This window comes from Schistocerca nitens, chromosome 4 (genome assembly GCF_023898315.1).
Source record: "Schistocerca nitens isolate TAMUIC-IGC-003100 chromosome 4, iqSchNite1.1, whole genome shotgun sequence".
Classification (NCBI taxonomy): Eukaryota; Metazoa; Arthropoda; class Insecta; order Orthoptera; family Acrididae; genus Schistocerca; species Schistocerca nitens.
Window position 1 is genome coordinate 659964094 of NC_064617.1, and position 20411 is coordinate 659984504.

The following is a 20411-nucleotide window of genomic DNA, read 5'->3' on the forward strand; positions in this document are numbered from 1 at the left end:
AATTACTAACTCAAGTCTAGAAATTCGTTTACCATAACTGCAAGAAATAGTAAGAGAAGAATTCAGGATTATTTATTTGAAGTATAAATAAATCGACATTTATCAAAGAAATTGATTCCATTATACGAACAAAACACTGTGTGAGAGAATATTATATCGCTGATGAAGTGACTAATGGCATCTCTAGGTACTAAACCGACGAGAACTGTAATTTATGGGAATTATATTTCTCTAATAAACCAGTATTCTAAGTAATTATTTATTTACCTGACAAGCATCATATGTAGAAGGTGATCAGTTAATTTGCATGCTGAGTCTATGTAGAGGGTGACGTACCTATACATGCGAGTACTAATTTAAGGTAATAATCGGAAATAAGTCATTAACTCTCAAAAGTTACCACACATATTTTGGTGGCTCGACGTGATATTACGTCAGTACAACCGCACCAGCTCCGTCGCCCCGTATCGCATCGCAGCACACATTCACGTTTCTTTCGCGCCAGCTGCGCAGCGTTTATTTTCAACCTGGAAAAGTAGAACCAGCTGCAAGCAGCGGTATCAGCAGAATCACGGTCAAATCCCCGTCGTTCTGGTAACATAACCCTGTATTCTGGTTCGTGCAACTGGAAAGCCAATTCGTGTTCGCACAGATATCGTCAGATGAAACCAAATACAGCTACGTCGTCGCAACACTAAATGAAGATCTAGATGCGGTAGTGCAAGACAGTCTCACTGCACAGCCGAACAACGAATAACATGCGACAATTAAAAACGCTTTAGTGACACGCCTATCCCAAGCAGAGCGGAGCGACTGGAAAAACTTCTGCGAATGAAAGAACTCAGCAATGGCACCCCATCACAGCATCTACGGCGTCCACGGATGCTGGCGAGTAATACAGTCAGTGACCACGTACTGAAAGGGTACAGTACCGCCCGACATTGAAAATAGGTACAACATACTTCATTATTTTTGTCAGAACAACACATTTTTTTCTAATAATAACTCAATTACAATTAATACAGTGAAGCCGGATACCAGTGTGGGAAAGAATGACAATTTATTTATTTAATTGATCACATGTGCACTCCCACAAAATAAATCCCTACATCCAGTTTGGTGAGATCTGTGAAATGAATGAATTTATGGTCGTCTGCTAACCGCAGATAGTGAATGTGAATATATGATCATCTTTGAGACGATCCTTTGGCCACCTTCGGTGGGACCAAAGAGATGAAATTTACCTGAGCTTTTAGCACTTGAAATGTGGCTGACCAATACGGTAGCAAGGTACTCCCCCACTTCAGCAGAGGTGCGAGAGGACCTCGAGAACGGCCATGTTTCAGCAATCTGCCGCTGGATCTTGTGCTGTTAAGACCTGTCTTAGGTGTGCTCCGTAATGACAAAAGAGTGGAGACATGGTATGCATGTGGAACATTTAAGAGTAGTTTGAAATATTAATTTCTCTATTTCAGGAACTTTTGTGGGGAGAATTAAATGTCAGGCAGGTAATATTAATGGGATTGTAGTAATCTTCGGAAGTGACCAACGGTCACAATGAAACCACGTGTAGCAATAAGTTGAAATACTTCCGTGTGCTTAAGTTAAGCTGAATTACTAGCGTGTGTACAATAAGTTGAAATATTTAAGAAATAGCGTGTGTACCGTAAGTTGAAATATTTAAGAAATGGCGTGTGCAGAACTTGAAATTAGAGACGAGTACTTCCACGTGGTGAGTACTGTGTGAGTCTCAAACTGTGTATGAGACAAAAGATAAAGAGAAGTATTCGTCCATGGTATCAGTTGAGGACTCGCGTGTGTGATGAATACGTTCTTAATATTACTTTGCGTGATATGATTCCGTGTGACGCTAGATTCACTCTGAGAGAGAAGCAAGGTGAGTCGGCCGTCTATCCAGCAACGCCACCTGGCTTGCATTGCACAGGAAGACGTGCATATATCTCCAGAGTTCATAGTAGGAAAGTAGAATTACGAAGTGGGGCAGTGTCGTGTGAAACTGGGGTAAATATTAATTGGAGTGGGAAAGCTGAAAGTGATAATGTTGTGACTATTCTCTGTGTAGTATTTCATATTGTAGTGTGGTGTATGTCATGTAATTTGGGTATATGTGGTTTGCATGGGAGAGTAGCGAGGTAGTTTCAAAAGATTAGTGGGTTATGCGTGTTCCTTTTGTACTGCTCGGTCTGGAGGAAAGTTTCGTGATGATGATTGTGAGAGTCGAAGTGTGAGAAATAATAAAAGATCCACCATCCTATCCAGAAAGTGCACTGTAGCGTTAAATAGTTACGAGACCATAATATAGAGATTCACCAATGTAAAGCCATGCCCACTGGGCGGAATTTCTCATGTTTTATTGTTGTAGGTTATAGAATTTGTGTGTTTAGGTTATAGAATTTATCGGAATAAATAAGATAGTGAAAAGAAAAAGATTGGTGGACTCTTCCTTCGAATTGTATGTTGTCATAATGTCCCGAATTTATAATGTGTGCGCCATTCATATTCAGTGCGGTGGTCACGTGTTCATGTTACTCGATAAATAAGAATGAATCCACTCGCTTGGCAGACCACTCATCTTGCAGGCCTGACTGCTTGATGCCACAGTATGAGCAAGGCATGTGGGTGCCCCTCAGTACTACGTAACATATGGTCGTCACGCCTACCTTCTCATACACAGAAAATTTTAAATGTTTGCACCGGTAATTCGAAAGCTCTAGTACAGATAGCAGACAGATTAATGGAAATATCTCTGTCTGGGAGTGTGTCAACATTATTTGCAGACGACAACGAGCCCGAAGTGACTCTTTCATCCCAGCAGTCGCAGTTAGCTGAACTGACTACAAAAATCGCTACACTGCAAACGACGCACACTTGTCGTGGATTACGTCGTCGATAGTCGCGAAGCCGCAATCTATCACCTGCCACGCCGAATACCTGCTGGTAGCATTAGAAGTTTGGTAGCGACGCGAGGAAATGTGCGCCACCATGCAAATGAAAACATGACACAGAATGCATATCTGCAGCAGCTACTCCTGGCAACAGCAGACGCTGCCTTTTCGTCAAGGACGTTGACAAAACTGCGTTTCTTGGCGGACACAGGGGCTGAAGTCAGTGTACCCGGAAACTGCGTTGGTTATTACCTTTTCGCCGCCAATGACTCCAAGATTAGGACATTGATGTGTGACACTACTAATTAATCCCGGATTACACCCCAGATTTGAATGGCAGTTTACAGTTGCAGATGTGTCGCAGGCTATTCTGAGAAGTGATTATCTTTTTATGGACTGGTCCTCGACCTACAACATCAGCGACTGATAGATTCTACACTAACCTGGATAGCCGAGGACAGGTATGTTCTGCCACTCAGACGACAGTACGCTCGATTTCGGGGGTATTCCATGCATAAATCTGTCATGAAAGTTCACCGAGATCAGGAAACACTCACACACACTGGTGCCAGTGAAGCACACCACACAATATCATATCCCTACCACCAGTCTACGCACGTCCTCGGCGTCTAACGCGGTAAAAAGTAGGAATTCTATAGCGTGCTGATACAAGGCATCTGTCGAACTTCCAGCAACAGTTGTGCAGCCTCGTTACATTGGTGCCAAAGAACAATAACGGATGGCGCGCTTGTGGCGATTACCGCCAACTCAACGCAAGGACCACTCCTGACCGGTATACGGTGCCACACATGGAAGATTTCGCTTTCAGCGTACACAGCGCGAAAATATTCTCTACTATTGACATAGTGTGAGCATTCTATCAAATTCCTGTTGCAGGAGACGGCTGTGTAAAAGCACTTCGATCTTTTTGAGAGTTTGTGAGAGTGCCTCTCGGACTGTGTAATGCAGCGCATAAATTTCAACGCTTTAGGGACGAAATCACAAGATATCTGGATTTGTTATTCCTACAAAGACCATACTTTAGTGATGTATGTGTCAGAAGCGGGTCATCTAGAACATTTAAACAAGATATTTGTTCGCTTGCATGTGCAAGGCCCTGTTATTAACTCTGAAACGTGTACCTTTGGGACAACAGATGTTCAGTTTCTGGGATACACAATCGGCGCTCATGTCATCCGACCTCTGAAAGATAAGGTGGAAGCCACAGTCAACTAGTCCCGTCTTGCTACAATTAGGGAGCTACGTCATTTTCTTGGCATCAGTAATTTCTGTCATCTATTTACACGCAGTCATACACTAATAAGAGCTCTATTGACTGAACTTCTGAAGGGTACACCGAAGCCAAATAATAAAGTGCAATGGACAGACGAAACGGATACTGCTTTCCAAGCTGCAAAAACAGCAAAAGCAGAGGCTACACAGTTAGTTCATCCAGTATCACATGCTTCACGTGATCTCATGGTAGATGAATCAACTACTACCACTGGCGCCAACAGGTGGAACATAATTGGCAACCACTCGCATTCTCAGTCGCAAGCTGTCACCAGCACAGCAACGCTGGGAAACTTATGGTCGGGTACTCTACGCTGCATATGCCGCGGTTAGGAAGTTCCACCACTCGTTAGAGGGCCGACACTTTACCATATACATGGACCACAAACCACTGAGATATGCTTCCAATATGAAACCAGAGAAAGCATCGCCAAGACAACTTCGACATTTGTACTATATTATTCAGTTACGATTTACGGACTCTATGTGTAAGGAAAGTCAAATATGCCAGCAGATGCTCTCCCACGGGTTGAAGCTATAACCACTGCAATTGATTACGAAATCCTAGTTCAGTCCCAGCAGTACGATGACAAGATATGCATGTTAAGACTACTGGATAACTCAGCGGGATTGAAGTTACAACTCATGACTGTACCAGAAAGAAATGTTGTATTGTACTGTGATGTGTCTCGCACAAAAGTACGACCGTTCATACCTCACGAATGCCGATCGCAAGCAATTGAGTCAAGGCACAACCTGGCTCATTCCGGGATCCGGGGCACGGCGAAATTAGTGTTGTCTGGCCAGGAATGGATGCAGACGGTATGACAATTGTCAGAAACTGCATGGAGTGCCAGAAAAATAAGATCGCTACGCATGTCAAGGCACCATTAGGCACATTTCTGCCTCGAACTCAGCGCTTTGAACACGTTCATACAGATGTTATGGGCTTCCTTCCAGTATCAGAAGGCTACGGCTACTACATCACGTTTTTGGATCGATTCTGAAGATTGCGTGAAGCTTTCACTATGAAAGACACTACAACCGAGATGGTAGCACAAACGTTTTTCCGTACATCGATCGCTAGGTTTGGCGTACCGGTACGCATTACAACAGAACAAGGACGCCAATTTGAGGCTTACCAATTCAAATGGCCAGTTTTTGGCCTCTAAGAGCATTCGTACTACGGCTTATCATCCGGCACTGAATGGAATAGTACATGGGATGCCTGCATCGCTAACTGAAGTCAGCCCTTCAGTACGCTAAACAAAATTGGGTGAAGACATTACAGTTGTGCTCATTGGTCTCCGTACATCATTTAAGAGCGACCTGAAGGTTACAGCAGCTGAGCCAGCGTACCGACAAACACTGCGCCTGCAAGGAGAGTTCATGTATAATGTGATGGATGATGCGGTTGATGCAGCAAAGTTTGTCACCAAATTACGATCGCACATCCGATAACTGCATCCAGTCACACATAGAGCAAAGCTGATGACACCTGTACATTTTCAAAGACCTCTCCAGTTGCAACATGTATTCATACGATATAACACGGTGCTCAAGCCACTGCAGCCTCCGTACGAAGGGCTATATAAAGTACTTGTTAGAAGCAACAACACTTTTAAGATAGCCATCAGAGATGTACCTACCACCATAACCATTGAAAGACTCAAACCCACAGAGTATAAATATCTATGGAGCGAGCATAGCCTACTGCGCACATTCCCAACATCAAACCGGGCTAGTCACGTGGTATCGGGACGTTGCTTCTTGTCTGCAATTTGTGGTAACAGCGAAACTGTAATATTACACATATTCACCAGTTTTTATATAAGTTTTTACACGTTTTAGTAGTAATAACAGCCATGGTACAGTATTGTTGTTGCTACGGATGTAAAGAGACGTACGTGAAAGGAGAACCAGTTATATTTCATAGGTACGTGGAACAAAGCTCAAACAGTGAATATCATATTGAGGTGAGGCGCTTTATATGTTTAAAAATATGGAAACGCGGTATTCAATGTCTGGTATTGTTGAGCAAATTTCTGCTTTTTTTCCATATGTTTACGAGAGAAATGCTAGATAAATCTGCAAGTAAGTTTAAGCTGCCAGTCAGTGTTTACGTACTCGTCTGCAGATATAGTTTATATAAGACAGTGTGGTTAATTTGTTCAAGTTTATTCAGGTCCTCAAACCCTTGTGTGTATCTAAGTACTTCTGCATGAGACAGTTTCCTACATTATGGTATTGGCTGTCAGATAAATAAAGCAGGTGGTGTAAACTGCTTATTTACAGTAACAATTTCATTGCTACAAAAGCGCCCCCCCCCCCTCCTGCTATGGTGCATCGGCGCCCAGTACAGTGTCATTGTGACGTAATAATTAGAACGGAGGTTCGACAACATGAATAAGTGTAATAGAAAACCTAAAAAGGTATTGTTGGCAGTCACTTCTTTTCCCGCACCCGAAAAAACTTAAGTGGAACTGAGCTATGATACTGTGGCGAAAAAGCACAATACCTTTTCTGTTCACAGTTTATAAAAAGTTTCAGGATACTTCTGAAGGTGATCTATCTGTTCTAGCAAAGTAATAACACTCAAAATACGCTAAGCGTTATGCGGACTAACATACACCGTCCCAGTACCACGTCACGTAAGCAGCAGGAGATGTTGCGGACAGATAGACGCATTTTCTGATCGCAATCATTTTAGAAAGTTTATTTATTAACAAGAAGCATACAACGAACTTTTCTGAAATTCATAACATTTCCTAGATAACTGCAAATACTTAGTGTGAGGTTTACTTTGTGTTAGTAGCGACCGCGTGGTACACGTAGCCGTGCTAAGTGTAAGCATTAGTGGGCATTATAAGAGCGTATGTTACGTTTGTAGAGACATAAAAAGTAACGTATACACTGATGTGTTGGCTTTAACCGCAATATTCGTATCTATTCCATAATTTACGATTTTACACGTACAAGCAGTTTGCAAGAACTGGTATTCATGATCATTGCCGCTTCAGATGCGTGCACGTAAATCATTGCCCGTATTTTCTACATAAATTAGTAACTAAAATTATCTTGAGGTGGAACGGAGTAACTTAGACGAATAATCAGGCCATTTTCAAATATTTATAATATCGTCGAGTGTAGTAATCATCACATTGTGTGACTGTAGGAGGTGGCGTACGGTCTGCTACTTAAATTATAAGTGATATTCGTTGTAAGAAGTTTATACTGGTAACAGGCTGGGATTATTAACCACTGTTTAAAGTTAATAGCGGCCCGAATTCCCTCAATGTAAAACAATACGGAAATTGGCTTTTTACGGTGTAGGAGGCGTCGTCTGTAACCAGATTCCATTTCTTAGAAATTAGTGCAAGAAGTCTAGCGGCTAACGGTATAAGTAGAGAATAAAGACTGACGGTGTGTGTTAAAACCGTCACTTCTGCATATCAACAATAAGTAGCGACAGTTTAAGACACAAAAGCATAAGAGCTGTTCCGCCACAGTGCTTCACATAAAACAATTGGTTTATGTAGTAGGCAGCCTACGTATGAAACCATTCGATACCATCCATGGTTATTTCAGAGGATGTAACAATCCGTGGCAAGACGAGTACGTATTTGTCTATATGAGATCGAAGGGCATTTGCTATGAGTTCCTGACTTGAGAACTTCGCAACATAGTCTTATTTAGAATTCAAATTTAAAATTTTTCGTACATATGTTTTTCTACTTTTTTCATGTTTTGGTGTGAGGCAACTATCCCAAACGATTGCAAAAGTTATTACAATGCATACTGTATAAACTTCAGATATGCTATAATGTATGAGCCCCATAGATTTCTTACTGAGGAATTTTTGTTCAGTAACACATTATCGTTCAGTGAAGAAGGTAAAATTGTCCCCATCCGGATGGTCTTCTGGAACACCGCAGTGTTTTGCTAGGTATGGCCCGGTTACAGATGGTGTGTCCTTTACTTCCTCCGACCTTTGGCCTTACCCACACAGCTATGTGTTGACCTACAGTTTAATGAGCACCCCCGACTACGGTGCAACTTTGGCAATTTCCAACCTAAAATAATTTACAGATGGTAAAGGAGCGATCAAAGGGAGAAATAATTTTCCGATTGAGTGAGGGCTGAATCCCGAATGTTTCCAGTTTTTGGCTGCAGCTTACTGGCACCGTCAACAGAACTAAGCTGTGTGGAAATACACAAAACATTAATTTGCTATAGTGATCTACTGCCTCTGTAAGGATGTACAAAATTATAGCAATACCGAAATTAGGAAAAAACACAACTCCGTCTCAGCAGGAAATTTAGAGAACCAGCATTTGAGGCTAACTGCAGTACAAGTTTACTGCCGCCAACTTACATTTCGCGGAAAGACCACGAAGATAAGATAAGAGAGATTAGGGCTCGTACACAGGCATATAGGCGGTCATTTTTGCCTCGTTCTGTTTGGGAGTGGAACAGGGAGAGAAGATGCTAGTTGTGGTACGAGGTACCCTCCACCACGCACCGTATGGTGGATTGCGGAGTATGTATGTAGATGTAGATGTAGACAGCTCTTTCTTATTCTTTCTTTTTTCCGGTCTTCATCGCCTAACTTCACGGTGTCAGCAGTTACTGCGTTAGGCAAAGAGAGTGGCTGGATGCCCTTCGTGTAGCCAAACCCTAAAAAGCCGGCGTTGTACAGCTCGCAAAAGGGGCTGAGAAGGATCGAAGAGGAAATATTTTCCATATTTAGGAATCGAGACATTTATTTTTTCCATTGTGTTTTCAGCAGTTCAGTTACAACGAAATTGAGAAATTACATACAAAATCAAATGTTCCAATCAAGCCATCGAAAATATACAAAAGTTGAAAGTATCTGTTAGTATCAGTGTCGGTACTGTAAACACGTGTGTTTCAGAAACACTTATTAACGCCTCTCTGAAGAAAGTGAGCAAAAGTGGCATGATCATTTTTATGCAACCGCTTCAACATAGGGTGGTTCAAATGGCTCTGAGCACTATGGGACTCAACTGCTGAGGTCATTAGTCCCCTAGAACTTAGAACTAGTTAAACCTAACTAACCTAAGGACATCACAAACATCCATGCCCGAGGCAGGATTCGAACCTGCCACCGTAGTGGTCTTGCGGTTCCAGACTGCAGCGCCTTTAACCACACGGTCACTTCGGCCGGCTCAACATAGGGGCTTGTTTGGTTACTTACCTGCAACTCAGACACGTTGTTCTTTCTTGTCTCCTTAACAGTACTTTCACTGGCAGCCTTCGAAATTTTGTCTGTGGACTTCGTTTCATAAACTTTTTTTCACATCTTTGAATACATTCCTCCCGAACATTATATTTACTCATTACCTCATAATGTTAGCGTTATATTTCGTCTTGCACACTCCCATTACACCTGCTGAAGTCATTATATACTTTATTATGTGGTGCTGACGTCCTCGAAAAAACCATTAATACATTTTAAAAAAGGGTCACAATTGCGTCGAAGCCGTTTGTGTAGAGCAAAATTACAATATAACTGGATACTGGAGCGTTTTATTTCTATAAATACAGTAATGTCGTATTTAAAACCTGCATAAATGTCTGAGGCCATGGAATCCACCGCCTCAGCTTTGCGAAACAGCGACACTGTTCCGATAACACGGACGGCTGTTGGTCTTGAAGACATCGGATGAGGGCAGAGTGCCTGTTCAAGATAGCTGAAACATCTTTATCACAATCACAGATCTCCTAAGGAATGTTGAGATGCTGCGGGTACAATGGTGACAGCATGCACAATTCAAAGCAACACATGGTTCGCTAAACGCAAGCCACCTTAATTCAGACAAGATGCTTCAGTAGACCTAGGAACAGAACACATGGATTACTGGCCAATACAGCTGAGGGAAATTCGGTTATTAGAGGACAGCTATTCAAAATTGGTTTTACCTGTACACTGTTGTTGTACGAGAATGAAAGCTGCTAAAGTCCCAGCAATGATTAGAACAAATCAAATCATGTGGTCGATTGAGTTTCTGTTTCGTTCCTACCGTAAGTCATTTATGGACAACTGGAGGGGAAGCGTACAATCCAGAGTCTTACGAATTGTTTATCCTACCTCGCAATGAATGAAGGGTAACTCGTAACGATCAACAAATACCTACAGATCATTGTGTTCATTCAGTAGCGCAGGCGTTGATCCTGGGGCGAGACCTCATCATCCAAAATGATAATTCCAGCATTCATTCGTTCGTGAATGAGCGAGATTCGTTCAATGAGCATGAGAATGTAATCATGGGATACGCATATGTCGAGTCATTTCACTCACTGTTCACTCTGTGCATAATGCGTCTCCCGCGGAATTGAATCTTTTTACCGAAGAAAAGAAGAAAACGACATAATCCCCACTTGGGAAGCGTTTTAATATAATTGAGACTGATTGGGAAGCATGTTAAGACGCTGAGGAATGCTTTTGCAGGTTCTCACAACGCTAAATAGTCTAATTTGAGGGGAACGGAGACTGCCCTGTACGAGAACTTAGGAGCAGTTTCCACCTTAATTTTGCAGCTTGTAAACTCCTAGAACATCAAAACACTATAATCAGTTGGATTAAAGTCTGCAGAATTCGAGGTAATCCCGAGCAACGCGTTTTGTCATGTTCTTTTCCTAGCTGAGGGTCCTTCCGTTAGTGTCTGGAACTTGAAGTTGCCCCACGATACTGGCGTGAGATTGCCGTTTATGCAAATAACCGAATAGTGCAATCAGCTGTTTCTGTTAATATTTTAACATTTTCAACAGATCTGTAGTTCTAGGATATATTAAAAAGCAAGTCAAAAATGGCATTGTGGAAGGAATAGGTTGGTCTCTAAAAGGTGACGACGGTCAAATAGCAAATACAAAATGATGGGTAACAACTCTTGTTGATGGTGATGAGCCATAATCGATATGCCACTATTCTGTAATTATATTTCTGAAGTTTATCGTCGATCCTAGGACTGAAACCGATATTCTGCTTTACCTAAAGAATATAACCTTTAAAATTTACGTAGCAGCGAAGAACATTAATGCACAGTATATAGATCAGACAACCTAATCTCACTGCCTTTAATTTTATTCACACTGATGATACTGAGACAGTAAATAACAAGAGGAATAACTAAACTCTCAGACTAAATATAGAGAATTCAAGTGTTCACTGGATTCAAAAGTTCGCTATAATAGCGAATAATTGCTTTCACTGACTCCTTCATGCCTACGTTTCCTCAGCCATACAATGTTTGAAACTAGGACTAGCAAGGCAAAACATTTTTCCACAAATTATCAAATTGGAAGTCGAAGAGCAAGTTACATCAATTACGATGACAACAAACGTTTTTCAAGTAGACTGGTCACTATAGGCATCCAGCGCTTTTATTGTGTGTTACATGCGCAGTACATAAATTGGCAACGCCACCAACACACAATACCACTAAGCTATGAAACATCTGTAGCAAAACAGAGCATCCTCGTTGTCCATGTGATGGATAAGACGACTCATTCGCAACATAAATATCAATGTAAGCAATAATTTCTGCTGGAACGTGCTTCCTGGACCAAATAACAAACATTTCCTACGTCTTCAGTGCGAATCATGTAGCAAATGTAATTTAAAGGACATAAAAATATCGAGTGGACTTACTAACATAATTATGAAACACTCAAGAACGTAAATCGATGGTCACATAGTTGTTAAACTTATTCTACGGTTATGCCATTGTCCCTCAGACTAGCAGCAGGAAGAAAACGTCCGCTCAACTGATGTGCTGAGATAGCTAAGCACATAGTCCGCAGCTCGTGGTCGTGCGGTAGCGTTCTCGCTTCCCACGCCCGGGTTCCCGGGTTCGATTCCCGGCGGGGTCAGGGATTTTCTCTGCCTCGTGATGATTGGGTGTTGTGTGCTGTCCTTAGGTTGGTTAGGTTTAAGTAGTTCTAAGTTCTAGGGCACTGATGACCTGAGATGTGAAGTCCCATAGTGCTCAGAGCCCATAGCTAAGCACTGGCGAAGCTCGCGCTTCGAAGACGCCACAGCATCGTCTTCCACCACTTCGTTGGAAATGACCTCAAGTGTAAGCCAATGTGTTTTATTCGCATATCTGTGACTATGACTTGGCGCTAAATTGTTGTTATGGGTAGTACGTACGCTCAGATTGTGAATCTAACATCATAAAGACAAGGGGAAATGAATTAGGCGTCCTTCCTCTTCCGTAACATCAAATATATTTTAGTTATTCTATATTAAATGAACTGCGCAGAAAATCATTCACCAGAAGTGAATAACTTTTCAGTAACACCAGATGATATTAACAGTTTGCCGGCGCGGGTTGGCCGAACGTTCAACGGCTTCATATCGCGGACCGCGCGGCTGCTTGTGATGTCAGTTCGAATCCTTCCCCGGGCATGGATGTGTGTTAGGTTAGGTAGGTTCAAGTAGTTCTAGGTCTAGGTGACTGATGACCTAAGCAGTTTTGTCTCATAGTTCTTAGAACAATTTTTTGACCTTTCGCGTAAATTTTCTTTACATAAGCGGCCGTATCTTTAGACTGCGTGTACATAGCTCCCTTTTTTACACCACGAAGGGACCGTATACCGTAGGAAGTGCGATATATTTCCGCTTATTATGTCTACCCGTACTCGAGGTAAACGGATTTTAAGGGTTGGGTAAATAGATAGACGGTCAAGAACGTGAAACTATTTAGTAGGATTCCGTTTTCACCGATTTAGGTGACGAAATCCTACCAACGAAAATAACTACGACAGTTACTGAAGACGAGCGCCGCATAAATAATTCCCCCTACTCTTTATTCGAAATGTTCTAGTGGTAGTCGATACATCAGTATATTAATCGTAGCTACGCTTTCGATCGAAATCACGTTTACAGGAATGAAAATAAAATCCATTTGCTATTCACGTGGTAATTCAGATCCTAGTATTAAGATCACCGCGTTTTAGAAGTGTGAGTATTCCCATTGCTAGCTAGCTTAAGAAACACTTCGGCTAATGAACGTTTTCTGGCTGTGGCGAGTCTAATGGAGAATTCGAAACATAGTAGACTATGTTTGGCAGCTATGTCGACGTTTTTTTCCTGGGGTGGTGTAGAATTATCCTACTAAATTTACTCGTTAATAACAGTATTTTGTTATTTCCATAAACATCCCGAATGATTGTCACATGAGCGGTGACATAAAGGTAAAAAATTCATGTTTTTGAGTCCAGAAAGCTCAATGCAACAGAAATTGCAGATCATTTAGCCATTGTCATTGCGAAATTGTTGGCTTATTCATGTTTCGGATAATAATAGAGGTCTGTTTGCCGCCCGCATCTCGCGGTCGTATGGTAGCGTTCTTGCATCCCACGCCGGGGTTCCCGGGTTCGATTCCCGGCGGGGTCAGGGATTTTCTCTGCCTCGTGATGACTGGGTGTTGTGTGCTGTCCTTAGGTTGGTTAGGTTTAAGTAGTTCTAAGTTCTAGGGGACTGATGACCATAGATTTTAAGTCCCATAGTACTGAGAGCAATTTGAACCATTTTTTGGCTGTTTGCCTGGGTTGTCTGCTAGCGTAGTGAAAGGTGTTTGCTACTGCAATGGGGGTCTGGTTTGTTTTCGGTTCTAATCTCGATGGAGGCAGGTGGACTACCAGTAAAGCAATTGTAATAATTATCGTGCCCCCAAAACGTTTTATTGCTACCTTCATTCTGTACGGGCGCCCTGTCGTTGTCAATATGAAACTCTTGTAGAATTTCGTAGTTGTTACTGCCTACTTTTCCGCTTCTGTCAATAATTCAATTGACTTAAGTGTGTCACTGAATGATTTTTAGCTGAATTTCGTTATGAATCTTCACGCATTGCTAATTTTGCACACTTTCATGGTAGGTCAGCAACAGTAATCCAGTATGACTGGTCTGAACGTTGACACAGACCGTTTCGCGGCCGAATGCGCATAATATCTTGCTAATTCGTAACAATCTGGGGTACTTTGGATTACTAAAACTGTTATGTTGTCTCGATAAGCTGAAATTCATTTTTATTAGTACAGTTCATACTAATTAGCGTTTCTTCTTTCATATATGTCTCATGTTTACGTGTGTTTAACACACTAATCAGCATTAATATAGTCTTAAACATGATTGAAAACAGTCTGACAAAGTTGGGATAGTTTTCCAATTGCACGCTTGTGCATAGTATGTTGGTAGCACTTCGTCACCTTACCTGTTATGCTGTGTAGCAGACTTTGAAGCTATGCGGATCAGCATAACGAAAAGGCGAGGGGCTCTCTCGTTTTGTCCACGACTGTACTGTACGTAACTGGTTGTACAGGATTCTTCTTGGCTGCATACATATAATTATAAAAAGATAGCTATTGAGGCATCACTTAGGCCATACTTTAACTAAGCACCTTGTTAGAGGTTGCTTCCTATCAGCTGAAGGCTATGCTACTTTACTACTTGACGTCCCGAGCACGAGTGGACGAGAGCTCGCTAGAAACTTGATAGAAGCCGCGGAGCGGCGCTAGCGGCGCTGGTCGCGACTCGTGGGTCCAACGACACTTATACGGACCGCGGTCGATAACTGCAACCCCTAACAAGTGTGGTATTGAACGTTGATACCACAGAGAATTGTGAAGGTGGTTCGATGAACCCTCTGCCAGGCACTTAAATGTGATTTGCAGAGTATCCATTAAGTTGTACGTAGAGGCTGTAAATTATTTGCAGGACTACGTTAATGTTTTTTAAAAGAGCAACATTGTTTAATCTGTTTATGTAATGTCACACGGCCGCCTAGCTTGAGTTCAGATGCGTCTGTGTATAAAAAAACTGTTCTCATCGATCAATACATACAGAATTAGTCCCTTGGGCGGAGTATCTACGTACTCTATGATGTACATTATGCGCATGAAGATATAAACCAGGCCAACAATATAGGCAAAAATCGGGCGAGATGGCTTAGTGGTTACTACACTGAAATCGAGCAAGTTTAAATCCACGTACGACCAGATTAAAATTTTTTGTGGTTTCCCTCATTTCTCTCACGTGACTGCTGGGTTGGTTCATCTGCAACGTGTGGAGCCAGTTTGCTCATTTATGCCCACTCAAAAGTATTGCTGTCTTTGACGAACCACGTCGACGACAGAGCGTTGAATCCTAAACTTTCTTCCTTCCTTTCTTTGGAAGACTTATTTTGATAAAATCACCTACAGGAGTCGTTAACCTGCACTAGAAGTGAGGAACAGAGCCTTAAGCATCGTCTTTGTTATTCTAGGGTATGGGAGTTAAATACATCGATACCCAGGATGACCCGGGCTGGAGGCCAGTGGTTTTCAAATGAAATATTCGATAGGTGGACATATTACTGGACCAGAAATCTCATATTTACATTATTACTTTGTTGGACTCATTAGGAAAACGATATGATCTCTTGTGTTTTCTCGCGTGATTACTGGTGTGCTTTCCGGTGTCAGCGAAATTGTTGATTCCATTTTTACACACAATATTTCAACCACTGCTACATCCATTATAATCCGCGAACTGTAATCGAATCTTGATCTCGCTTTACAATTTTTACGCTCCTCACTGAACTCCGCTACCAAGCTGACGATTCCTTGATGCCTCGTGAATATGTCCTGTTTACAGATCTCTTCTTTTACGAGTCAAATTGTACCACATATTTATTTTCTCCCCAATTCGGTTCAGCTACTCGACATACCAATCTTATCTTCAGCACTGTTCTGAAGCACCACATTTTAAATGATTCCGTTCTCTATTTGTCTACACTTACGTTAGTCCATGTTACAGTTTCTCACCAGACAATACCTTCAGATAAGAATTTCTAACAGTTAAATTTATGTACGATGTTAAAAAATTTATCATTTTTACAAATGCTTTTCTAGGTGTTGCCAGTCTGCAAAATTCAGCTACCCTCCTGTACCACATTTCGTAATCTAGTTCTGTCACTTCTGCCTGATTTAATTCGACCTTGTTTTGTTTGTGTCGATGTTCTTCTTCTTCGTCTGTTCTGAAGAGGGGATGCATTTCATTGTCCTAGTCTTCCCAGTCCTTCGCCATCTTTGACAAATTCATTGTTTGCTGAATGTAAGAGGACCATTTATTTATTACGATTCGATCGGTCGCGAAACATGGGCAGTCCCTCTAGTATGCGCTCTTTCCAGTTCTGAGCGCACAGAGAGCACACACAAATGCCTTGAACATATTGTCTCCCGCCAAGTATGAGTGCCTGCTAAGAGATTTCACCCGATTTCATGCAGCCCACGTAACTTAACTGCCATGCATTTCCTTCTTCATCATATATTCTCGACCACACACTGAAAAGTTTTCTATAGAAAGGGTTCGCTGAACATAAAGCCTGAACTTGGTTCATTCAGTTTGATTTCTGCTCACATGAGTCGCTGGATGTGAAGGCAAAATTTTGCTTCAGACTATCGTAGAGAATCAGCCTCTATGACGAGGGTACTGGAAAGTTGGCACAACGCTATGATAAATGTCTAGGTCGGAGGGACGATTATATAGACACGCAGCTGAAAGCTGTAGCTAACGGTTGAAAATACAACATTTCTGATTTACATTGTGGTTTCCATCTCGCGAGCGATCGGATCTTAATAAACGACCAAACCTAGTAGATACTGAATAACTTCGGGAATACAATTCAACATTTTCTCACTTCCTTTCATGTCCATCTACTCCTATAATGCAGTCCAGTTTCTGTACAAATTGTGAATAATCTTTCGCTCCCTGTATATTCTTCCTGGTACTTACAGGATTTCAAAGACTATATTTCATTCATGTCAAAACATTTGTATAAACCTACAAATGGTATGATCGTAGCTTTGTCCTTCTTTAACCTATCTTCTGCGAAAAGTCATATACTCAGTATTGCATCTACCTCTTTTCCCATTCTTCTGAAAGTACTTCGTGTCAGTACTTTGAAACAGTTACTTACTAAACTGATAATTCTGAAATATTCAGAACTACAGGGTTACGTTTATTGAGCTATAAGAAGAAAACGTAAATTAGTTACAAACTAGGGCTCGCACACATTTTATTCAACGTGTAAACGTCACTACATATATTTGGGTTTAGGTTACAACATGTCCGATATGCTTGTCATCATTGGCGAGGATTTGGCGCAGAGGAATAGTGAAATTCTGAATGACCCGCTGAAGTGTCGGAACGTCGATGCTGTCCTGTACGGCTATTTTCAGCTCAGCATGGTTTTGGAGTTATTGCTGTACACCTTTCTTTAATATAGCCCCACAAAAAAGGAGACGCTTGTGCCCAGATCCGGATAATACGTGGGTAATCGAGGCCCATGCCAGTGGCCACTGGGTACCCCAGTGCCAAAATGCAGTCCCCAAAGTGCTTCTCCAGAACATCAAATACTCTCCTGCTTCGATGGGCCGAGCTCCGCCTTGCCTGAACCACATATCTTTGGGTAATGGGGATGAAATCATCTTCCAAAACCTTCGCGTAACCGTTTGTTAGTCACCGTGCCATCAACGAATATCGCACCGATTATTCCGTGACTGGACATTGCACACCACAAAGAGACTTCTCAATCGTGAAATGTGGATTCTTACTCCCCCAAATGCGCCAGCTTTAGTTATTCAGAACCCATCGAAATGAAAGCGGGCTTCGTCTCGACACCAAACCGTACTAATTACCACAATGCCCTGCTCACAACCGTGCAGTATGAACGTCCTAACGCAAACCGTTCAGAAGTTATGACGATTTTATTTCATATAGTTCAATAACTGTCACCCTTATAATCACATGACTTCTTAACACATCTTTTTAGTTTGTTTCTTGTGTGTGGGGTGTGAAGGAAGGTACTTTGCGTGCAACTGCTATTTCCCCATTTTTCCTGTTCCACTTACAGATGTTTCGTGGTAAGAACAGTTGCTAGTAAGTCCGCCTATGAGCCGGATGATCCCTAAACTTTTCGACCGCTTCTTTTGAGATAATCTTAAAAGGAAGTAATATATTGCCTGACTCAGGAGAAGAGAAACTGAAATAATCCTGAAATTTAGCACATGTCTATGTTCTAAATACTTGAATTGGACTGGAAAATTTAGCGCACACAAAACTAAGAAGCATAGTGAATTTTCTTATTTTGAGATACGGAAGGACTGGAAAATTTAGCGCACACAAAACTAAGAAGCATACTGAATTTTCTTATTTTGAGATACGGAAGGAACGATGTGTTTTACTTGCTAAAAACATTCAACAGCCTAGATCACACAAAATATTTCTTATTTAAGAAAATCGGTTTCGACAGGCTTTGCTGTCATCTACAGATCTTAAAAATCTTTCATTTTACGTTGTACTTCACGCCGAGTTGTCATATGGACAAAAATCAACACATTCTTTTATAACGTGCTTATTTTCATCCACGTGGCAACTTAATGTGAGGTCCAACGTAAAATGAACACATTTCACAACTAAAAGTTTTTTAAGACCTGAAAATGACAGCAAAGTCTGTCGGAACAGGTTTTCTTAAATAAGAAATATTTTATGCGAACTCGGTTGTTCTATATTTTTAGGAAGTAAAAGGCAGATAATAATTATTTAAGTAATTTTTTTGATATAACTCGTTTTTAAAACGGACTAAAAATTATAAAATAATATCTCATAGTCCCACACAGATTCCTAACCTCACACGGATAGTCCCACAAATTCGTGCTTGTTAATTTTTAATAGCTATTAAAATATTTGTGGAATGTAAAACGGAAAACGTGGTGTGCATGCAACACATAACTGACGCAACAGTAGTTCACCTCCTTAATATTTTCTACTACAAGCGCCCCACTTTTCTGTTTTATATTCTTCAAGTATTTTCATCGTAGTTAAAAAATCACGAGAGCAGATTTTTGGGTCTACCTATACGTGGTTAGGAATCTGTATAGGGTAGGAGGAAATATTTTATAGTCTTTAGTCGTTTTAAGACTTGCTGTATTAATGATTTTTTTTTAATTTAAGGAAGGACGTTCACAAAAAACAAAACACTGTTAAAAGGTGAACGAAGTCCACACTTTTGAAGATACGGCAATGAAATTTTGTACCATGCTTTGCATGAAATTAATATACTTATTCTTAAGCTCCTTGGATTATATATATTTAACATTTTTATGGAATTCACAAATTTAATTTAAAAAAAATAATTTATGTACCTTTTCCTCAGAAACTATTCAAGATATTTCTACAAAATTTTCTCTGTTTAATCTTAAGCACGTCTCCTGAAATTCTTTGAACTTATCCGATAGGAGAATTTTCATATTTTTTTATTATGATGCTGTAAGTATAACATAACATGCGTGCAAAATTCCAAGCACTTTCTCCCATACCTTAGCTTAGTCATGATTTGAAAATTTATTCTTGAGACATCATTTAAGGGCTTTATAGAAACAAATGTACAAAATGTCATTCAGAGAAAAAGATACATAAAAGTTAAAAAATATAATTTTCAGAAAATGAAATTTAAGGTTCAACGTTTTCTTTCTTTCGTCACCTCTTCAGAAGGTCCCAGATTAATACTCAGGGTACTCTCTCTCTTAAAGACTTATTTCCTGCCTCCAGCTGACTTTTCAGCTTCAGAGAGGCTCTCTAAATCTATTTTTCTCAAGATGTTTCGAGCGAAATTTCCTATCTTAAAGCCTATTCTTTCTAAATTAAACAAAGCAGTTCGTTTGTTATTGTTTCTAAGATGAGGAACGGAGTCACAGATTACCTACAAAAACAAAGAGTGTGCTTGAATGTAGTACACGGATTCGTTGTTCGCCGAGCTAGTATTGAGGTGTTACTTCAAAAAGTGGGCGTGTCAGGAGCGTCACGTCACACATTTAATTATTTTTGAGACACTTCGGGTGAAATTTCGTCCTTGAAACTCCAGGAATTTATTATTCACGAGTTTTATTGATAAATCGACATTTTGGCTCAATTTCATGAACGTCGTACCTTAAATAGTTATTACGAATTGCAGTTAGTACGGTCTTCTTAATGTATGGGGGTGTTTCGCCTGCGTAACATTTCTCACATACTAGTTTAGTCCCGGTTAGCTCTCCCGAGGATCTCAATAATTTTGAGAGCACATCGTCGTCACCCGCGGAACTTGTAAAAAATGGGATCGACGTCTCAGGTGGACACCCAAAAGCAGACACCATTTAGTAAAGCGA